The following is an 18,623-nucleotide window of genomic DNA, read 5'->3' as shown; positions in this document are numbered from 1 at the left end:
TACTACCCCTCTGTGACTTGGATCGAACAACACTGTCAGATTAGCATGTAAAAACAAAAAGTATTTTCAAATTCAAGCATTTTATTTCATCTGGAATAGAACAGCTAAACAAACTCATAGAATTCCATTCAGAAACAAAGCAGAAAAAGGAAAGAACCTGAAAGACAGATGGGATAATGAACTTCAGAAAACAGTACAGGCAGAAACATGCAAAAGACTACTTCCACAATAAAGAGATTTTTTTTCTTCTTTTTCCACTCAGTATTTTCCTTAATGAAGGATTTATATTATCTGGCATTCTCTCTGGTATCCCAGTTTCTGAGTAAGCAAATCACTTTAGTTCTCCACAGGCAATTTCTAGTAGCTTCAAAAGATTTAAACACAACTTCTTGCTGCATGACCATCATGATGTGATACATATACTTGCCACAGGAAATGAAAGCAGTATATTAATTTAACCCAACAACAGTATAGGGTGAGATTCTAGTTCCATGAATAAAATCCCCTTCCATGTTTCCATGACATCATGAGAAGAACCCAAAAAGACAATAGGTCAGGATTGCCACCATCAGAATTACAACCTGATCCCTTTAAGCCACAGGGTCCTAACATATAAGAGCACCCTCTGATGCCAAGTCTCTGCTAGCCCTGATGGCTACTGTAGCAACACAACGACACAGTCTCCTGCAATACTGGAATGCATAACCCTTGGCATTTCCATCAATACCTGTAGCCTAGAGTTTACCAACAACCTAATACATGCTAATGGCCACCCAAACTTCTTGCAAAATGGCTGATTAAGATCTCATTCTTATCCATTTACCTCTGCTTCACATGCTATCGTTCCTCTCCTCAGGATTATTGGTAAACAGATCCTGTGTTTCTATAATCAGGACTAGACTTTCTAATCTCTAGCATAGAAGTACTGATTAGTTACAAACCCCATTGAAGAATCAAGAAAGAAAGCATTCAATAATAAACCACACTTTTCACCCTTATGGCTCCATAGAACTCCACAAAGAAACTCCTACTAAGCAAACTTCTGCCATGATTTCTATAAAAAAAGAACATAAGACCCTCCTTGTCTTGTCTGTTTGTTATACATGATCAGGAGCCTCTCAGCACACCAGCCAGAAAACTGCACCTGATTTGACCAAATAGATAAAAGGGTTATGAATCTCAAATCTCTGAAGAAATATTAAAAGCTCGTGACCACAAGAGCAGTGCCTGAGAGATTGCTAAGCATCCATGCACCTTGTTGGCAATCTTCAACCAGTGGATAAAAGAATGGAAGACAAAATGAAGAGAGAAATATCAAGAACAACTTCCATCATCACTCACTTCCTCTCCATGATTTACTAGCTTCCAACAAAGGTTAGTTGTTCAAGTTTTAAAAGAGTCCTCACTTGATAAGGGAATTCCCAGAAAACAAAAAAGAAAGAAAATGGGAGCTAGACAGTCAAAGAATGTAGATCCAAACTGTCAAAATTTGGTTGACTAGCATAGTGGTTGAACAATATAGGGAGCAGCAAGCAACAAATCTTGAAAAGCCAATGAGCCAACAACTGGAGTCCATCAACTAATCCATGAGAATCCACTGCTAATGACTCTATGTTTTGTTTCACACCAGCCTAGGCAAAACAATTATTCCAACATTCTTTCCAGGTGAACAAACAAAATACAATTTCTTTGACATCAGGGTTTAAACCTGCTTGGGCGAAATCCAGCAGATTTCAAGTATGCCTCCTTAACCACAAGAGATATTGACATTATTCAATATTCCAACATTAAACAAACAAAAGCAGGTAAAACATCAAAAACTTACTGCAATTTCTGAGAAAATCCAAACGTGGGAGAAGGATCATACAGACAAGTAGACCCCAGAATTTCCTAGAGGTAAATAGTATTTTTTTTCCCGTGTATATACCTAGAATTAAACACAATGGATATGTTTTCGTCGTTTGTTTTCAACCATTGGATGGGCATGACCAGGTACAGGGCACAGCTTCTCATCCGCATCCACTGCTTCAGGAGTGGCCGTGCTACATGCACAGCCGTATATGAAACCTTTTGCCAGAACATAAATATGGATGACCCAAAAACTCTTCTCTTTACCCCAAGGCCATTCCCTAAAATAATACATTATGTTCTCATAATTGTGAGAAATTTTACCATGAATGTAAAAAGATATCTGTAATTGTAAATGAATTATTGAATCCAGAGTAAAAATATCTGCATTTTAGATGCTAAAGGAAAAGGTGCCACATCAGTCATGGAAGCACCTTCACCCATATAAGCTTCAGCAAGAAATGTTGAACAAAATCTTGCAACATGAACACAAGTTACATCCTAAACTGGAGGGTCAGTGTCTACTAGGCCATAAAAGCATAAACCATTCCTGGAAGATGAGTTTCTAAAGTACTCCAGATTAACAGAGAACTGTTTTCAAACTTTGACTTGAATGGAAACATGTTCTAAAGGATATTCAGTATGTCTGCTCATATTCAGTAAATCTGCCCATATAAATGAGCGATTGGGAATTCATCATGAAGTCAAAAGTAATCGAAAACCATCAGTTGGGATATTGCGCTCTTCCCACGAAGATAACACAGAAGAATAGCAGCCAGTAACCTCCTTGCACCATCTTTGACGTCGACTTCTCTCCAAAGAAAAGCTTGAAAATTCAAGATAAAAGTAAACTGCTTTCGAATCCAATTTACCTAGCCAAACTAATTTACCATGACTCAGGGAACCCGTGACTGTTTCACATACCTCTAACCAAACTCATTATGATATTTGCCCTTAAGAAACTCAGCATAAAATTTAACTTACCTTTTCTGCGGTGAACTTTTTTAAAAAAAATTGACTACATGCTAAGCCATCTGTCAGACAATCCTTGGGTTTCCATAGCTAGTTAAAACTGCAATCTAGAAAACCAAGCTTCACCAAACGAATGGAAATTTTACCATGAATGTAAAAAGATATCTGTAATTGTAAATGAATTATTGAATCCAGAGTAAAAATATCTGCATTTTAGATGCCTCAAGGAAAATGGTGCCACATCAGTCATGGAAGCACCTTCACCCATATAAGCTTCAGCAAGAAATGTTGAACAAAATCTTGCAACACGAACACAAGTTACATCCTAAACTGGAGGGTCAGTGTCTACTAGGCCATAAAAGCATAAACCATTCCTGGAAGATGAGTTTCTAAAGTACTCCAGATTAACAGAGAACTGTTTTCAAACTTTGACTTGAATGGAAACATTTTTATTGTATCCCAACCTCTTCCTTGGGAAACTTCAGAGAATCCATAGCAGAAGTCTTTCTTCTGATTATAAATTCTTATAAGAGAAATTATCAAAGAAAAAGAGGCATGCTGGCAAATTAATCTGCAGCAATTACTTCTTTGCTTCAAATCAGTGAAGACAGAAAACTGGAGTTAACCAAAAGAGGATCCTGTCAGCATCAAAGACAACACACCATTGCAAGCCCAACACATGTTGGCACATCAGCAGAAGTCAAGGTTCAACGGATGGTAATCAGTTGGAGTGGTTCAACCTAATCCCGATCAGTCCATGATGTCTCAACATATCCGAATTCAGATCACATGATCTGTATCAGGATCTACAAATCCTTCAAAACCTATTTAATGTACATGTTAGTTTTAAATAATTCTATATTTCAAGTAAGAAAAAAATTTGTTATTCAAAATTGCTATTTTGTATTCCTAAAAAGACCATTCCCCAAGCCAAGCATTTAGTAATTAGGAGATAACACACTACAGAAGTATGGATGCTCGTAGATTATGCAAACTAAGATAGGCTTTTTTTCTTTCTCTCATTTTATTGTACCTTCATTGAACAAAACTATTTGATGAATCAGCATGCTTTGAAATTTCTTTGTGGGTAATTGCACATTTTATTATCAGCTTCTCATTCTAGCATACTTAGAGTGACTCAAAAAGATTCCTCTATCACTAAAATAAGTGATTTTATTTACCTATTTACCCATAGCCTTCAAAGGTTAAGAAGAGTTTATTCAGGACATTTAAAAAAATTCTTTGCTTGTTTGACACAATTGGTTCAATGAAAAGAATCGCACATACCATTCATGATCCACATGCATAAGATGAAACCCTCCTAGATGGTTCAAATCTTTACTCACTTGTTTGATAAAATTGGTTGAGAGAAAAAACCATTCATATCATTGAGATCCACATGTAGAAGATGACATCCAAGATCTAAAAACAATCTTACACAATGAAAATTTGGTAACAGCATTTTTCTACTTCTTTTTCTTTTCGGGGAAGGGTGAGAGGCGGATCTCAGAAGAAAGCAGTAAAACCTTATTACTCAAAATTATTCATACATTATAAACCTAAAGTAAACGAAAGTATAAAGTGAAAGAGAGAACACAGCAAACAGATGCTCCCAGAAGAGGAGTGCTGAAGCCTCACTGACTGCATAGCCCCTCAAGTGGGCAATTGCTCCCAACAAGATAGCACTTGGTGTTGTGTATTGTAATAAAAGCACAAACCTATACATTAGATCACCCTTGACTAGAAGATGAAGTTTATCTGCGGCAGCAACCACCCCAATTCCTAGCAAAGGAAGCACCAACAGCCTTGCTACACTAATCCCAATTGTAGTTCTAATCCCAAGTTTAGAATCATTTGGCCCCTCAGCAAGCATTCCCCCCAGAATAAGCATTACAGAAGGCACCATTGCACCTGCCAAGATTGCCATGCTGTCTGTGAAGAAAGAAAGTGGAGCATCAACTCCAAAAACAAGGGCCTTGAGTTGGGGTACAATCCCGATAATGATTGTTAATAGAGAAACTATTGTTGGAGGCTGAAGAACATGCCGTATTGGAGTTTTTTCTGCTACAATTCTGATTTTTCGAACCACCCTGGGTTCTGCCAGACACCTAATGCCAGTTGGACTGCTGCTACCACCTTCCTCATCTGTGATACCATCAGGAATCGTAATATGTGTAAAGCTTGAGAGGCTCCTAAAGACCCTGGCAATGAATGGCATCTTAGCATGTTCGGTCTCTTTATCCTCAATGCCTGGCCATTCAGCTTCAACTAGGACAGGCCGACTAACATCATTGGTTGATGCTTGTTCCTCAATTTCAGAATCCTCATCAACAATTTCAAAATACTCCAAAGGGGGCTCCATCATGTGGTAAACTAATGTGTATACGAGGATGACAGAAACCCATTGTGCAAGAGAGACATAGGCAACCCCGGTTCTGTGGCAATGAGGTCCAAATGGGTGATCAGAGGAATGACAGACAGAACCAAGAAAAGCAATTGGGAGATTTCCAGTGTTCCCAAATGCCGTCATGATAACGGTGAAACGAAAAAATTGAGCCGGTGGGCGACATATGACTGCCACAAGGATCCCTAAAATGCAACCAATGATTGTGCTGATCAACACATTAACAGGGATGAACCACCAAAGGGCAATATTATGTAGGGTAATGGATTCACCAAGATGAATGAAGATAAGACAAGGTAAGAACAAAGCGAACACAAGCTTGCTGAGAAGCTTGAAAGTTGCTCTGGGGACAATTTGGGTTCTGGGGTGCGCGAGAATTAGGCCGATGACAGCCAGGCAGAGGAGTTTCATCAAAGGTACTACAGCACTTAACAGATCTGTTTGAAAATTAATGTCTCCAGAGGATAAAGAAGAAAACTCCAACATCTTATCCGTTTTGGATCCCTGATCCTAAAGCAAAGTCTCTAAAAATTAAGTAAACGAGAAGAGGTTCCTCGGGATTCAATGAAAACTTAACCAAATTTAAGGCTCCTCGTTCAACTTCAGCTGAAATGTAAGCTCTGCAAAAACGATATTACAGATTTTCTAAAGGTATTACTACATTCCTTCAATGAAAAACCAACAGAATTCACGAATTAAAAGTGGAACCATATACGAACTCAAATTTCATAAAATCCAATTTTTATGCCCGTAAAAACAGGATCATCAACAAAAGAAGTATCGTGCGAAGGGTTAAAGAGGAGCTTACGAAGAACGGACCCGAAAACGAGCTGAATCACAAGTACACCACCTCAGGCTTTCTTCTTCATTTGAAAATCCATTGAGAGCGACAGTGTTGACCGATTATTGCGGCTACCACAAAATATATTGAACTCGAAAGCAAGCTGCGTGTTTCTAATAATTACTTGTGAAGTTGTATTACTCAGAGTTTAAAAAATCGTAAATTTTATTAATTGAAAAAAGGATAACGAAAATAGTTTTTTACGTGTAGGTCTTTTTATAGATCATAAACTAATCCCTTAATTCAATATATTACGTATGGATGCCAAATAGACTAACACCATTAGCTGTCGATAAGTATATTCAAATTTTAAACGTTAATCAATGCAGGGTTGGTAGAGTGGCAAGATTCATATACTTCTCAAGGGAGAAGTCATGGATTCAACCCTTGCGGACGATAAAGCTCCCCCTGAAGATGTTATCGAGGTGCGCGCAAGTTGGCCCGGATGAACCTCAAATAAGGGTGTCAATTGCAAACTGAAACCATTTAACCGTACTGAACAATGCCGTCTAAAACCATACCGTACCGCATTGTTTAAAATTCGGTACGGTACGTACCAAAACCGAATTTCTTCGATACACTACGTACTGAAACTGAATTTCTTCGATACGTTTCTGGTTTCAGTTATTCATACCATCGGTATGTACTGAAACTATACCAAATTAGTACCAAACAAAATTAAGGGATATAAATGTAATTTTACAATTAAAACACTTAACCTTTATCCAATCCTTAATTAGATTTACTTGAGTTGTTCTTCACTCATCTTATTAGATTTACTTGTTTTGTCTCTATTAATTAGATTTACTTATTTACTTGTTTTGTCTTTGTTAATATCATATTATATTGATTGTTTAATCACAATTTTCTTAGGATCTTAATGAACTAATGACAAAAGTAGCATGAGTTCGTTCATACTAAAATTGTACCACACTATATACCATGTGTTAAACTGTTTTTCCGCACTAATTTAATACCGAAACCGTACCGAACCTTTTTTGCAATACCGAAACTGTATCGTACCATGTAAATTCGGTACCTTACGGTTCTGATTTTCGGTATTCAAAGTTGGTACCGTACCGATTGACACCCTTGACCTCATACCAAAAAAAAATTCAAACATTAATGGACCAAAGTGCCCTCGGGTTATTTAATACATTGTTTAAAAAAAAAAAAAAAAAAAAAGATCATTAAGTGTTAATTAATGGACCAAAGTGCCCACACGTAATATGTTGCACTAAGAGAATTGTATAATAATTAAGAGCATGCAAATTAATAAAATTAAGCAATTCAGGGTAAATTAGTAATATTTGTTTTGTGCTCAAGGTCTCTTATTCCCCGATACAGTACAATACCCCCAACGAAAACACTTGAAACAAATATATTCTCATGTCATATAATTTGGAATAGTAACATTAAAAAAAAATTGAAAAAAAAAATCTTTTTGTAAGGGAATAGTAACATCAAAATTGCAATAATTACATAATAAGTGTTCATGGGGTATTTCTTTGGGCTCTTCCAACATTTTTCTTTCTTTCCTAATTACTTGTATTTTTTATAAATGACGAAAAGTATGTAAGGGAAAAGGAAAGTGTAGCCTTCTCCTAGTGTATTCCAATCTTATTCTTTTTTGGTATGAGTAGCTTGAATAGAACAAAATTAGGGGGTAAGTATGTTGGATAATGACAATCTCATATTTCTATTTAATTATATTAAAAATCAGGGCGGAACCAAGGTTGAATGTTGGGGGCCGAATATACATGGGCCAATGATGGACCCATTGTGGGTCCCACAATTTTAAGTAAATTATAAAAAAATATTAAAATAAAATAAGGGCTAAAATTGTGAGATAAAAACTTTAAATTGCTATTAGTAGGAATCGAAACTTTATGAGAAAGTTTAAAGATTCAAAAATAAAATTAAATGATTATGATTAGATATGATAAAATTAATGGCTGAAATCCTAAACGAGATTTAAATTTCCATTAATAGGAAATGAAATTTTAGGAGAAAAACTTACGATTAAAAAAAAATAATCAATGATTATGATTAGATATGATAAAATCAATGGCTGAATTCTAACGAGATTTAAATTGCTATTAGTAGAATAAAAAATTTAGGAGAAAGAAAGAACAACAAAAAAAATTATTACTTTATAAAAATAATGCTAGAAAAACCGTGAGTGTGTGGGAGAGATCGGAATAATTTGAGAAAGAGAGAGTGAATACCTGATAACTGTGGAGAAGATTTAAGGGCCTGTTTGGTTATACGAGTCTGGAGATTTCAAATATCTAGAGTTTTCAAATCTATAGGTTTCAAATCTATGGAGTTATAATTTATAAAATTAGATGTTTGGTTGTGAAATGAAATATGTGGATTCATCCTAAAAAACTATTTGATCGACGTGATTTTTGTGAATGTGCAAATGTATAGTTTTTTTGAAATCTCTGGATTTCACCCGTTACCCATAAATCTATAGATTCACGTTTTTAGTGTAAAAAGGTGAATCTCTAAATTTCATGAATCTAGAGATTTTTACAACCAAACGGGTATAATTCTCAGATTCATGAATCCAGAGATTTGAAATCTCTGGATTCATATAACCAAACAGGCCCTAAGAAAATTCCAATGTCTGCTAATTACTCCACTATTTCGTGAGATCGTGTGAGGAAAAAAAAAGAGAAAAAAAAAAAAAGGAATAAAAGAGGAGATTCATGAGAGAATAAATAAGAATGAAAATATGAGAATATATTGGGAGAAATTCATGGATCGTGAGTTAGTTTTTAATTAGAATTTAACCATTTATTCTTTAAAACTAGGGATTTAATGAAAATCATTAGATAATGATTAAGAATGATATTTGTATCCATTATCTTTATCTTAAATTTTTATTTTTAATTTTTGGATGGGATCAAATAATGGTATTTCACATGTAAAGTGAGAGAAATAACAAAAAATATAGGTATAGTTTAAAATTTCAAAAAATCTAGGGGCGATGGCCCCCCCCGCCCCAGGCCCCAACTGGCTCTCGCCAACGAGTTTAAAACATATTTAGATAATATCTTATTGGTTTTCTAATGGATTCAACCATGTCCAGATGGTCTTTGGATAGTATATATATACTCCTGATATCTTCCATAATGTCCAAACAGACCTAATGCATGAATTTACACGTTGTCCATGTAATTGACCTCTCGTTCATGATAATCATAAATATTATTGGTATCCTTTACAAGAAAGAGATAAAAAATGCATTATTATTATTATCATAGGAAAAGATATTATGTTTGTCTTAGTGAGCAATGTGCATTAGATAGATAACTATTTGTTGATTGATCATATTCTACTTATATTTTAAAAGGAAGTAGCTGTTTTTTTTTTTTTTTTTGTAAAGAAAATAGGGGATGCAGTAGCGGTGACCTAGCGCCCCTAGCTACGCAATGTTCGGACTTTTTATCGAGTGCGACCTATGCAAGCATTAGCCCTGTGCACTACCAGCGCAAGCATTGGCCCCGTCAGCGGAGCCCCACCGAAGGCCTAGTATAGTTCACAGAAGCCGGTAACACTCATAGCCTAGAAAAGGAAGTAGCTGTTGCTAGAGATTGTGGAGTACATAGAGAAATGAGCAAACGTAGGAAAACATAATTAAATCATCATCATCATTAAGAATAAATAGAGAGAAGTGAGGTAATCTAACAAATTTTCCTATGAATTTCTTGGTAGCTTTAAATGAAACTGCTTGGCATATACACGAGTATGGCCTTTTCTAACGAGCAAGGCCCATGGTCATGGGCTTGTCGTAGATCAAAGGAGGTGTGTATTATGGGTGTGGGGCCCATTTGATGGATATAGCCATATAGGGCCCATCATTGTAAAAAGTTTTTCAGACGTAATAGAATAACAAATTTCTTAAGGTTTTGTTGGGTAGCAACTAGCAAGGAGACTTTAAGGGAACAAAATTAAATTGCCGTGTAATTAAAAGATTTCCTCCACATATACAAATTTTCATTATAAAGTATTAGGAGGCAAACCTCAAAAGTTGTCTCAGTTGACAAAACTAACCTCTCATAATATGGAAAATATCATATTCAGTGTACAGTAGTGCACTTATATGCCAAAGAAGTGGTCGGAAAAACTTACAAATTTAAAAGAGTATTGATAAATTTTTATTTCAGATTCTAAGATGCTTCACTCGACCACTGTCTAAAATGCTTGGGACCATTAGAAGCTACAAATGTTTTAAGAGAAGTTCACGAAGGGACCTGCGGATCTCACGAAGTGGTCGGGTGAAGGATCTTAGAATCCTCGGCGTATAATTGTTGATACGGAATCTCGCTCGTCCTTCCCTGTCACGATTCTTGGCGTATAATTGTTGATACGGAATCTCGCTCGTCCTTCCCTGTCACGAACTTGCAAGATACAAGCTCGACCTTGGGAGGTCGAAGTATGTCTCCGACGAACAAGTCAATACCAATATTATGATCTCAACTACTCAATGGAGAACTCAAGTAATTGATCACACAAAGTATGAGTCCCTTACCTCATAGTATTTACCTAAGGTGTTTATATAGAGTATGGTAATACAGTCATATTTCGAATATAACTCTAATGAGAGTTGCCATAGAAGAGTAACTCTTTAGGAGAGTTCTTTTACCTAACTGGAACTCCTCTGTTGTTGTTGGTCGGTAGGACTCTTTTTACCCTTGTGAGTTTTCTCATCCTGTTAGGTGGATGTAATTTATCACTCTGGTCGGTCCTACCATGAACCGCCTGGTCGGACTTTATTAAGTCTTGAACCTGGTCGGATCGCGCAACTGTTGGTTTAGACCGCAAGACATAGAATGACCATTTTAGTCATTAACATCTACAATTCTCTTGAAAATTCTGCATGATTCTGAAATCTTCGTCAAGTTTCTAATATTTTCTTTGAATTTGTCGACTTTCCAAGTCGGGTTTGAATTCAACATGGTGGACATACAAGGAGACATCATGTAATATATATCATCATCTGAATTCGCATCCAACGGTTACATTTGCAAAAAACCAAAATCCATTATGACATAAATAGTAATGCTTAAAAAGAGTGAAGAGGACCGGAAAGTGATTCACCCATCCACGCGACCTCCTATAGAAACAAAATTGAAGATGAAAAAGAAAAGCTACAAGAGGGAGAGGAAGGAAAGCTAGCTAGCAACCGAAGAGGCGAGCAAGTTCCAATTCCACTGGAAGTTCTGGCTTTTACTTCAGTTTTTTCATCTGGGTTTTCTGGTTCGGGCGTTAAATGCGTGTTTCTTTGAAACCTAGCTCGAGCCCAGGTTGTGCAGGCAACTTTCCGCCTCCATTAACAAGGATTTTGAGAAGCAATGTTGGAAGTAGAAGCATAGGAAGACGAATGCTTCTGTAGGTGTTGAAACCCAGGAACACTTTTCCCCTAAGGTCACCTGTATTGGGCATGTTCGATTCAGCTAAAGATTCTACAGTTGGAGAATGGAGAGGGAGAGGGATAGCCTTAGATTTCTAGGGTTGGAGTGGTAAGCTAAAGTAATAAGAAGTTGGCATTACAAAGAAAATATGATAAGAAATGGAGGGTATTTTGGTCATTAAATAATTTAAGTGGGGGTATTTTGTTCTTCCACGTTTAAAATTGGTGTTAATTTAATTGAAATATTTTTTGGTGTGGAACTTTGTCGTAGGTCGAACTCATGACCTCTCCACTGAAAAGTATGAATATTACCATTTTACCAACCCTGCATTGATTAATTTAATTGAAATACTGCTATAAAGAAACACACCATTAGTATATCATCTACTAAGAAAAATTACAAGCAAAAAACCTCTAATATTTATTTTTTAAAATTAAATCAAAATTTATATAGACTTCATGCAGTTTTAAATAATCTGTTTAACATTTTGGTGCATAAGCATATTGGCACTCTTTTTATGTTTAGAAACCAATGAAAAGAAATAATAAACTTTTAATATTCTTTACTAAAAAATTAGTTAGATTTGTAGAATAATGTAAATCAATCATTATGTTATCATGACTTTTTCTTCAAAGTGGAAGACAACCATGTAAATATGTAATATTTGGAAAAGATTACCAAAAAAAACTCTTTGGAAAAGAATATTGATACCATTTATAAATAATAATAAAATACACTTTTAATTGCAAAACTATATGCCACTTTGGACCAACACCACTTCAGAGAATAGCATATAATGCAACTTTTTTGTTTGCCACCATAAATTTGAGCGGGCCCCATATATGAGATCTAACAAATTGATGTTAGATGTTAATTCATATTTTTTTCCACTTGGACAAGCCATCCTTCATCCCCCACCTTCTAGGTTAAGTTGACATATGACCTGATGACCTTGAGGAGATGACATGTTTAGATGGAGAGGATCTCAACTCGTTGGATGTAGAAAACTCCAATATCCAAGTCGTCAATTCAGAGAGAGTATCTTATCTTGCCAATGCCAGAAGCAATCACACATCACCAATGGTTGTCATACAAAATGTATCGTTTTTATAGGTAATTCATATTAGTTTAAGATTTTAATATTTAATAAAGTTGAATATCTTGAAATAAAAGAGAGGAAATAAAATACGCGTTGTATGGGTCATAAAGTTAACGTTACCAGGACATCCATTTCCAAATATCTTGTGTCATTTTTTTAGAAATATTGAAGTTGTTGGCAAGTCTCTTTCTATATGGTGTGAAAATATCCTCTCACTCTCGTGTTATTGAATCACGCTACCATACTTCTAGAGAATCCCCCTATTTATTTTTCTCAACTGTAACCAATAGATCGATTGATACCCAAATTACAATGTTAGAAAAACAAAGAGACTTAAGTATCATCTCTTACATAAAAGGTCAAGAATTTGAACCTTTTAACTTCTTTAAGCTCGAAAGTAAAATATATAAAAAAGATATAATAAGAAAAAACAGTTCCAAACCCCATAAAAGCTAGCAGTTCTAAAAAGGATCGAAGAGATTAGTTAGATGGAGCTTTCAAATCCAACAATGTCTTTCTAAACTATGATTTATGAGTGGTTGCAATCGTAACCCAAAGTACAAAGACTAAATAAAGAAAGAGAATTAGTTAGAAGGAGCTTTCAAGCCCAACAACTTGAAGCTTCTAGGCAAATCCATCCATGGAATAAAAAATCTTATTAAGAATCTCATCTATTGAAATTTCAAATAATTGATTGAGACTATAGTTACTTATCCAAACTATTGCATAAATCTGTGAATCAAAACCTTTGGCCCAATGATTTTTTTATTTTTTATTTTTTGTGTGTGTCGTTGTTGATAGAACACACCACCTCGTGATTAGATTCCCACTCTTTTAGGGTTTAGTTCATTGTATCCTTTCAGTTTTCGAATTTTTTTTTCTCTCTTTTCACTGAGACATCTTTTGATGTTTTGTACTAAAGAAGCAATATGAAAATGGGTACAAAAGATGGCATGACAAGATATTGGTATAAGAACAACATTATTTGGTATGCCTCAGTACGTATGATTGGTATGACACTTGAAATTGATGTCAAACCATATTGAACTACAAACTATTTTTAAAAAATGGTATTTGAAATGGTTCGGTATGATACGGTTCTATACAATTGATTTTGATTTTGGTTTCAATTTACGATTTTAATACTACATTGATTCCCTTAGGGTAGAGGATCATAATTTCTAGGTATGTAGTTTCACACAGATACATAGTCTATTTGTTGTGTTCAAAGCATGATCCTTGCTCTTTGGTGAGCATGTAAATCTGTAAAAATAGTTATGCTTGACCGGTGGTGGTTGGAGAAATGTCTCTAGTGATCAAGTCAATGGCAGTACAATAGCTTGAGAGAGACTCTGGATGTGAGGTATCACATCGTTAGAATGCCAATTGAGAATAATGAAGAATGTACATTTGCATGGTGAACAAATAAGTTATATAAGACTAATGGGTAGGGGTGTCACAAGTGCGATTTGAGGCGGTTTAGAGCTAGGCTTAACGGTTTCGAGCTAGTTTTTAGCCGGGTTTTGACTGACTAATACTCTGGGTTAACGGTTTATGGTATATAGGAAAAAAGAACGAAAATAAATAGTTGAACTTCGTGCAACAGAAACCAAAGTTTAATGCAAAGCAAAATTGACATTGGTCAATTTCGATTTAAAAAAATTAAAAGTCATTCCGTGTTGTAGAAAACCTACCCAGATAGTAAGTAGTAATACAGATATTGCAAGCTCATTCCTTGGCCTCCACCAATAATCCTCCAGAAACAAATCCTCAAATCAAAAACCAAGCATCTTACCCAGAATAGAGTGCTTTCCATTTTGGACTTCTTTACTGGTCAACCAAATCTGGCTGCTACTTGGGTGCTTAGCCAACTTGCTCGGTTCAACCATAGCAGAATTGTATTATACCTAAAAAAGGTATAATGTAAAGTTTTTTCTATAGTGTCCCCTTGTAGGCCCCAAATTAGTGACTACCCCCTCAAGTGTGATAAATGACACGGCATCCCCATTGCTTAAAGTCAAATACTCCAAATTATCCTCCTTAACTATCAAACATTTTGACCATTAAGTTTGGTTGTAAAATGTATAATAAACCTCCGCTATTGTATAAAGACGAAAGCACCCTTCAGTCAATTTCCCTTCATTTTGCTCCCTAAGTAGGTGAAGAGACATCTTCCTTCATCTTGCCGGAAACCCCACCACTACCCTTGCCATGCCGGTGACCACCGCTCCCTCACCCGCCCTCTCTTTCTCTCTCTAAGATCAACACTAATAGTAGAAGAATAAGTAGAGATGGCCGCAAAATCTCTTAATTCCCCAATAACAGCAACATTGTTGTTAATTAAGGAAATTAAGTGTGAAGATGAAACAAATGTCCCTCCTCTTTCTACTTGCTGGGAGAGAATGGGCTTACTAAAGTAAGTTGCTTGCTTTGTTACCAACAAACATTGCCGCTGAGAAGATGAAACATTTGTTTCTCCTCTATCTACCACACTCTGTGCTCTCCTGACGAGGTGAGGATCCGGACTCGAGGAAAGGCAGTGGTGGGATTTCTTACGAAATGAAGGAAGATAATGGGTGGAGGGATTCTATGAAGGGAGAGAACTCATGGCAAAATAAAGGAAAATTAACTAAAGGATAGTTTTGTCTTCTTACAATATTAGAAGTATATTAAATAGATAGATTGAGTACGAATAAAATACAGCCTGACACGTGGAAGGATAAGTTTGATTTACCGAATTACAAAACGGATAGAAATTCGGATAAAACAACAGCAGGAGACGGTTGAGTTCACCAGAGCAGGCGCCAGGGTGAATTTAGTAGGCACCGTACGAGCAGATCTAGTGTGGGGATTCGGAAGATCTGACCGAGTTTTGAGTGGGCCTGTAAGTGTGCAGACCACTCAATGCGCACGTTACCGACAGTGCACGAAAATGTGGGCTCTCTACGCTGGCCACCTGCCTTTCGGCCACGTCTTGTCAACATCAACGTCGCTTTTGTCTAATTCAAAAAATCTTTCACATTCCCAACTTTTCCATCCATACATCGACACGTGTACCCAATTGAAAATAACGTAAACTTTTTTTCCTTTAACCCTTTTTTCCTTTTCTGGTCCCAGGCCGAGCCCTGGTTTTCCTTCCAAATGCTACCATTCCTGATGTTTGGCTCGCAACCAAACAGCACTACTGCAAATTCCAGACAAATTCCAGACAGGCAGTACAATATTGTCATGTGTCCATTTCGTCTTTTGACGTTTTACAGAAGAAATACTCTATCAATAATACTGTGTTCTGCTGTATTTATACGGTTAGAATTTCAAAATATCACTGAAATCTTACTGAAGCGAAATGTGGGGGCAGCAAGTCATGGCATGGCATGTGAACTGTGAAGTAGGTCAGGAATCTTCTTACAAAGCCGCTTCCCAAGACTTTTCGAGATGGAGGTAAAGAAAGAACGGCTCTGCCGACCCTCCATTTCTCATCCCAAAGTCACCCTTTCAGTTCACCTTATAAAGCACGGCCACCTGCCCAACATCTGCATCCAGCCAAGGATCTGTGAAGAGTGTGAATGGGGTTTTTGTATTACCACGTCTGATGTGGGTTTTAGGGTTCATGCTGATATCATTGATGAGATTTTCATTTGTGGGTTCTTTCTGGTTATGCTTTTTGCTTGACGATGTTATGTGACATGAATTTAGGAAGAACTGGGCTTTGGGTGTCTGTTAAATTTTGTTTTAATCTCCATGGGGACTTTCATGGAGAGTAGTGTGGATTTGGGTAAATCTTGCAAGTGGGGTATTAGGGTTTTGAGGTGGAGCTCCTTGAAGTCCAATAGAGGTTCTCACTGGTTAGATTGAGCTGCTGAACTATGGATCCCACAGCCCTATCTATATATATTTGGAGGATTTTGGATAGGATTGCGGTTTGCATATTTCAGGAGCTGCATTATCCATGTTAGATCCTTGTTTGGATTGAAGGGAGCTCTACAAATCTATCTCTTTTTCTTCTTCTTCTACTCTTATCTCTCTCACACACACGCTCACACTCACTTGTGCTCTTTAGAAGAATTTTTGTTTTCTGCGGCATATGCATTTATTTGTGCTTCATTGTCTGTGGATGAAGCTTTTTCTCGTTCTTCTTACATATGAAGAAATCATTTACTGAATCAACCTCAGAGGTATGTTAGCCTTCCCTTTGTACAGGTAGCACTTTGTTGTTTGCTTAATACCAACTCTTCCAAGGAATTTTTATTATGTACTCATGTTTGTGGATGAAACTTTCTTCTCTTTCTTCTATCATATGAAGAAATCATTTACTGAATCTACTTAAGAGGTATGTTAGCCTTCTTATGTTTATGTAGTCATCTTTATGGTTTGCTTAATTCTTGGTTCAATTTAATAGCCAGCAAGCAGCTATGTCCAAGAGGGGGGCTTCAGATGATTTCTTCGTTTTCAAATTTTTTTTTCTTTTACTTGGATTAGCGATGGATCTGTTTCTGTTCTTATTATTTTAAAATGTTGTGGAGCTTTCCTGAAGCCTTTGTTCGTCTGGGAAGCCTTCGAAGGTGAAACGCAGCCCGATCTTAAAGTTAAAATATGTCAAGTCATAGTTGCAGAGATCTTTATAATCGTGCCATTCCACAAGTGATTTAATTTAGTCAAAATCAGAATTTGAACTGAATCTGGGGCGTTTTCTCATTTCCGAACGATTGTATTTATGATGACGGGGTCTATATCGTACTTGAATAGTATTGTAAATAGCTGGCAATTCGCATAAGAAGCGAAAGCAATATAGGGTTTTTAGTATTAAGAAAAATGTGTAATCACTGTCGGACAGTAATGAGTTGCATTAATGGGTTCACCAGAGATACCCAGTGTAACAATGGTTCCCTTACTGACCTAACATGGCACGAGTTGGTCGCTGTAAGCTGTAAATTCCACCATACAGTGTCTTTCTTTTTAGGGTTTATTTTGAATTAATCATTTCTTTGGATTTCGTTAATATCTAGGGTTACAACCTGTGGGTTTTGTCATAATTTCTTGCTCTTCACCTTGTTTGTTTGATACATTCTTGGTCGAGAAAGCAAGAATATAGCATTTTTTTTTTGTTCCGAAAGTTTCTTATTTGTGTTACACCAGAGGATTCCCAAGCCCAGTTGATGTGTATTTTTTCTTTGGCCGGTATTATTTTCAGGTGTCGCGAACTGATACCACGAGGTTGGTCTTTGACAATGCGATCGTGATAGATGGTTAGGGTCGGGAATTGGTTGATTGTAACAATGAGCATATAAAATGGTTGATGGGTTTCACATATGTGAAAATGGGTTCTGTAATTACATATTGGATTCTTGTAAGGTGTAATTTCTGCCCTAGTTCTGATTCAACTTTGTTCACAAGCTGGATGAAATCAATATTTTGGGATCAACCGTAATAGAATTTCGCTGACTCCATGTTCTTGTTATATCAAGAAATGTTTACCTGCATCGGTAGGCAACAACCTGAATGACCTGTGGAGGAACCTTGGCTTGGAGTGGGTGACAGCGTACCTCGCTGAGTTGGTGGTTAACTTGTTTATACTCTATTAAAAATTTATATGTGGGATTTTTGTATTTTTCAAACATAAAGTGGGTTAGTGTTTTAGGCTGGCAGTGCAATTTGTTTAAATATAAACTTAAAACTTGTATGGATAAATTTGGGTTGATTTAAAATTCTTGAATTCTTTGTTACACTTACTCCTGCAGCTTGTTTATTCTGTTCTTCGCTATACCTTGTCATTTGGCCCATTTAACCTCAAAACTTCGGTTTTCTCAAATCCTTACACGGTGCTGGCTCGAAGTGTTTGCTTGCAGTGTTTTAAGTTTTAACTTCATATCAGGAAAAGTGCTAAACGTAATTTCTGCTCAACCTGCAACCACTTCCGGTAATCCTGAAAATTATAAGTTGCTCAAGGAGGATTTAAGATTTTAAATCGAGCATAAATTATGATAATTCCATTACATCTGATCAAATCTTCAACAAATTACACTCAAAAAAGGTATC

At 36.4% G+C, this 18,623-nt stretch overlaps 1 pseudogene across 3 annotated transcripts; it reads right to left on the bottom strand.

Annotated features, from left to right (window-relative positions):
* LOC149024612 (protein PIN-LIKES 2 pseudogene) lies at positions 1–6,167 on the bottom strand (annotated as a pseudogene). 3 transcript variants are annotated; one of them, XR_016171663.1, is made up of 2 exons: positions 6,033–6,167; positions 1–1,144 (listed from the first exon to the last, which is right to left on the bottom strand). The product of XR_016171663.1 is annotated as a protein PIN-LIKES 2 pseudogene, transcript variant X3 (transcript). The 3 variants fall into 3 exon arrangements; XR_016171661.1 differs by lacking the exon at positions 1–1,144 and adding an exon at positions 3,286–5,844; XR_016171662.1 differs by lacking the exon at positions 1–1,144 and adding an exon at positions 3,286–5,844 and having other exon boundaries at positions 6,044–6,167.
* Positions 6,168–18,623: the final 12,456 nt, after the last annotated feature.

Source organism: Hakea prostrata, chromosome 2, assembly GCF_041222555.1.
Source record: "Hakea prostrata isolate BN-2017 chromosome 2, UWA_Hpros_2, whole genome shotgun sequence".
NCBI classification, from domain to species: Eukaryota; Viridiplantae; Streptophyta; class Magnoliopsida; order Proteales; family Proteaceae; genus Hakea; species Hakea prostrata.
The sequence above is the reverse complement of the archived record's forward strand: the minus strand, read 5'-3'. Positions and strand labels throughout refer to the sequence as shown.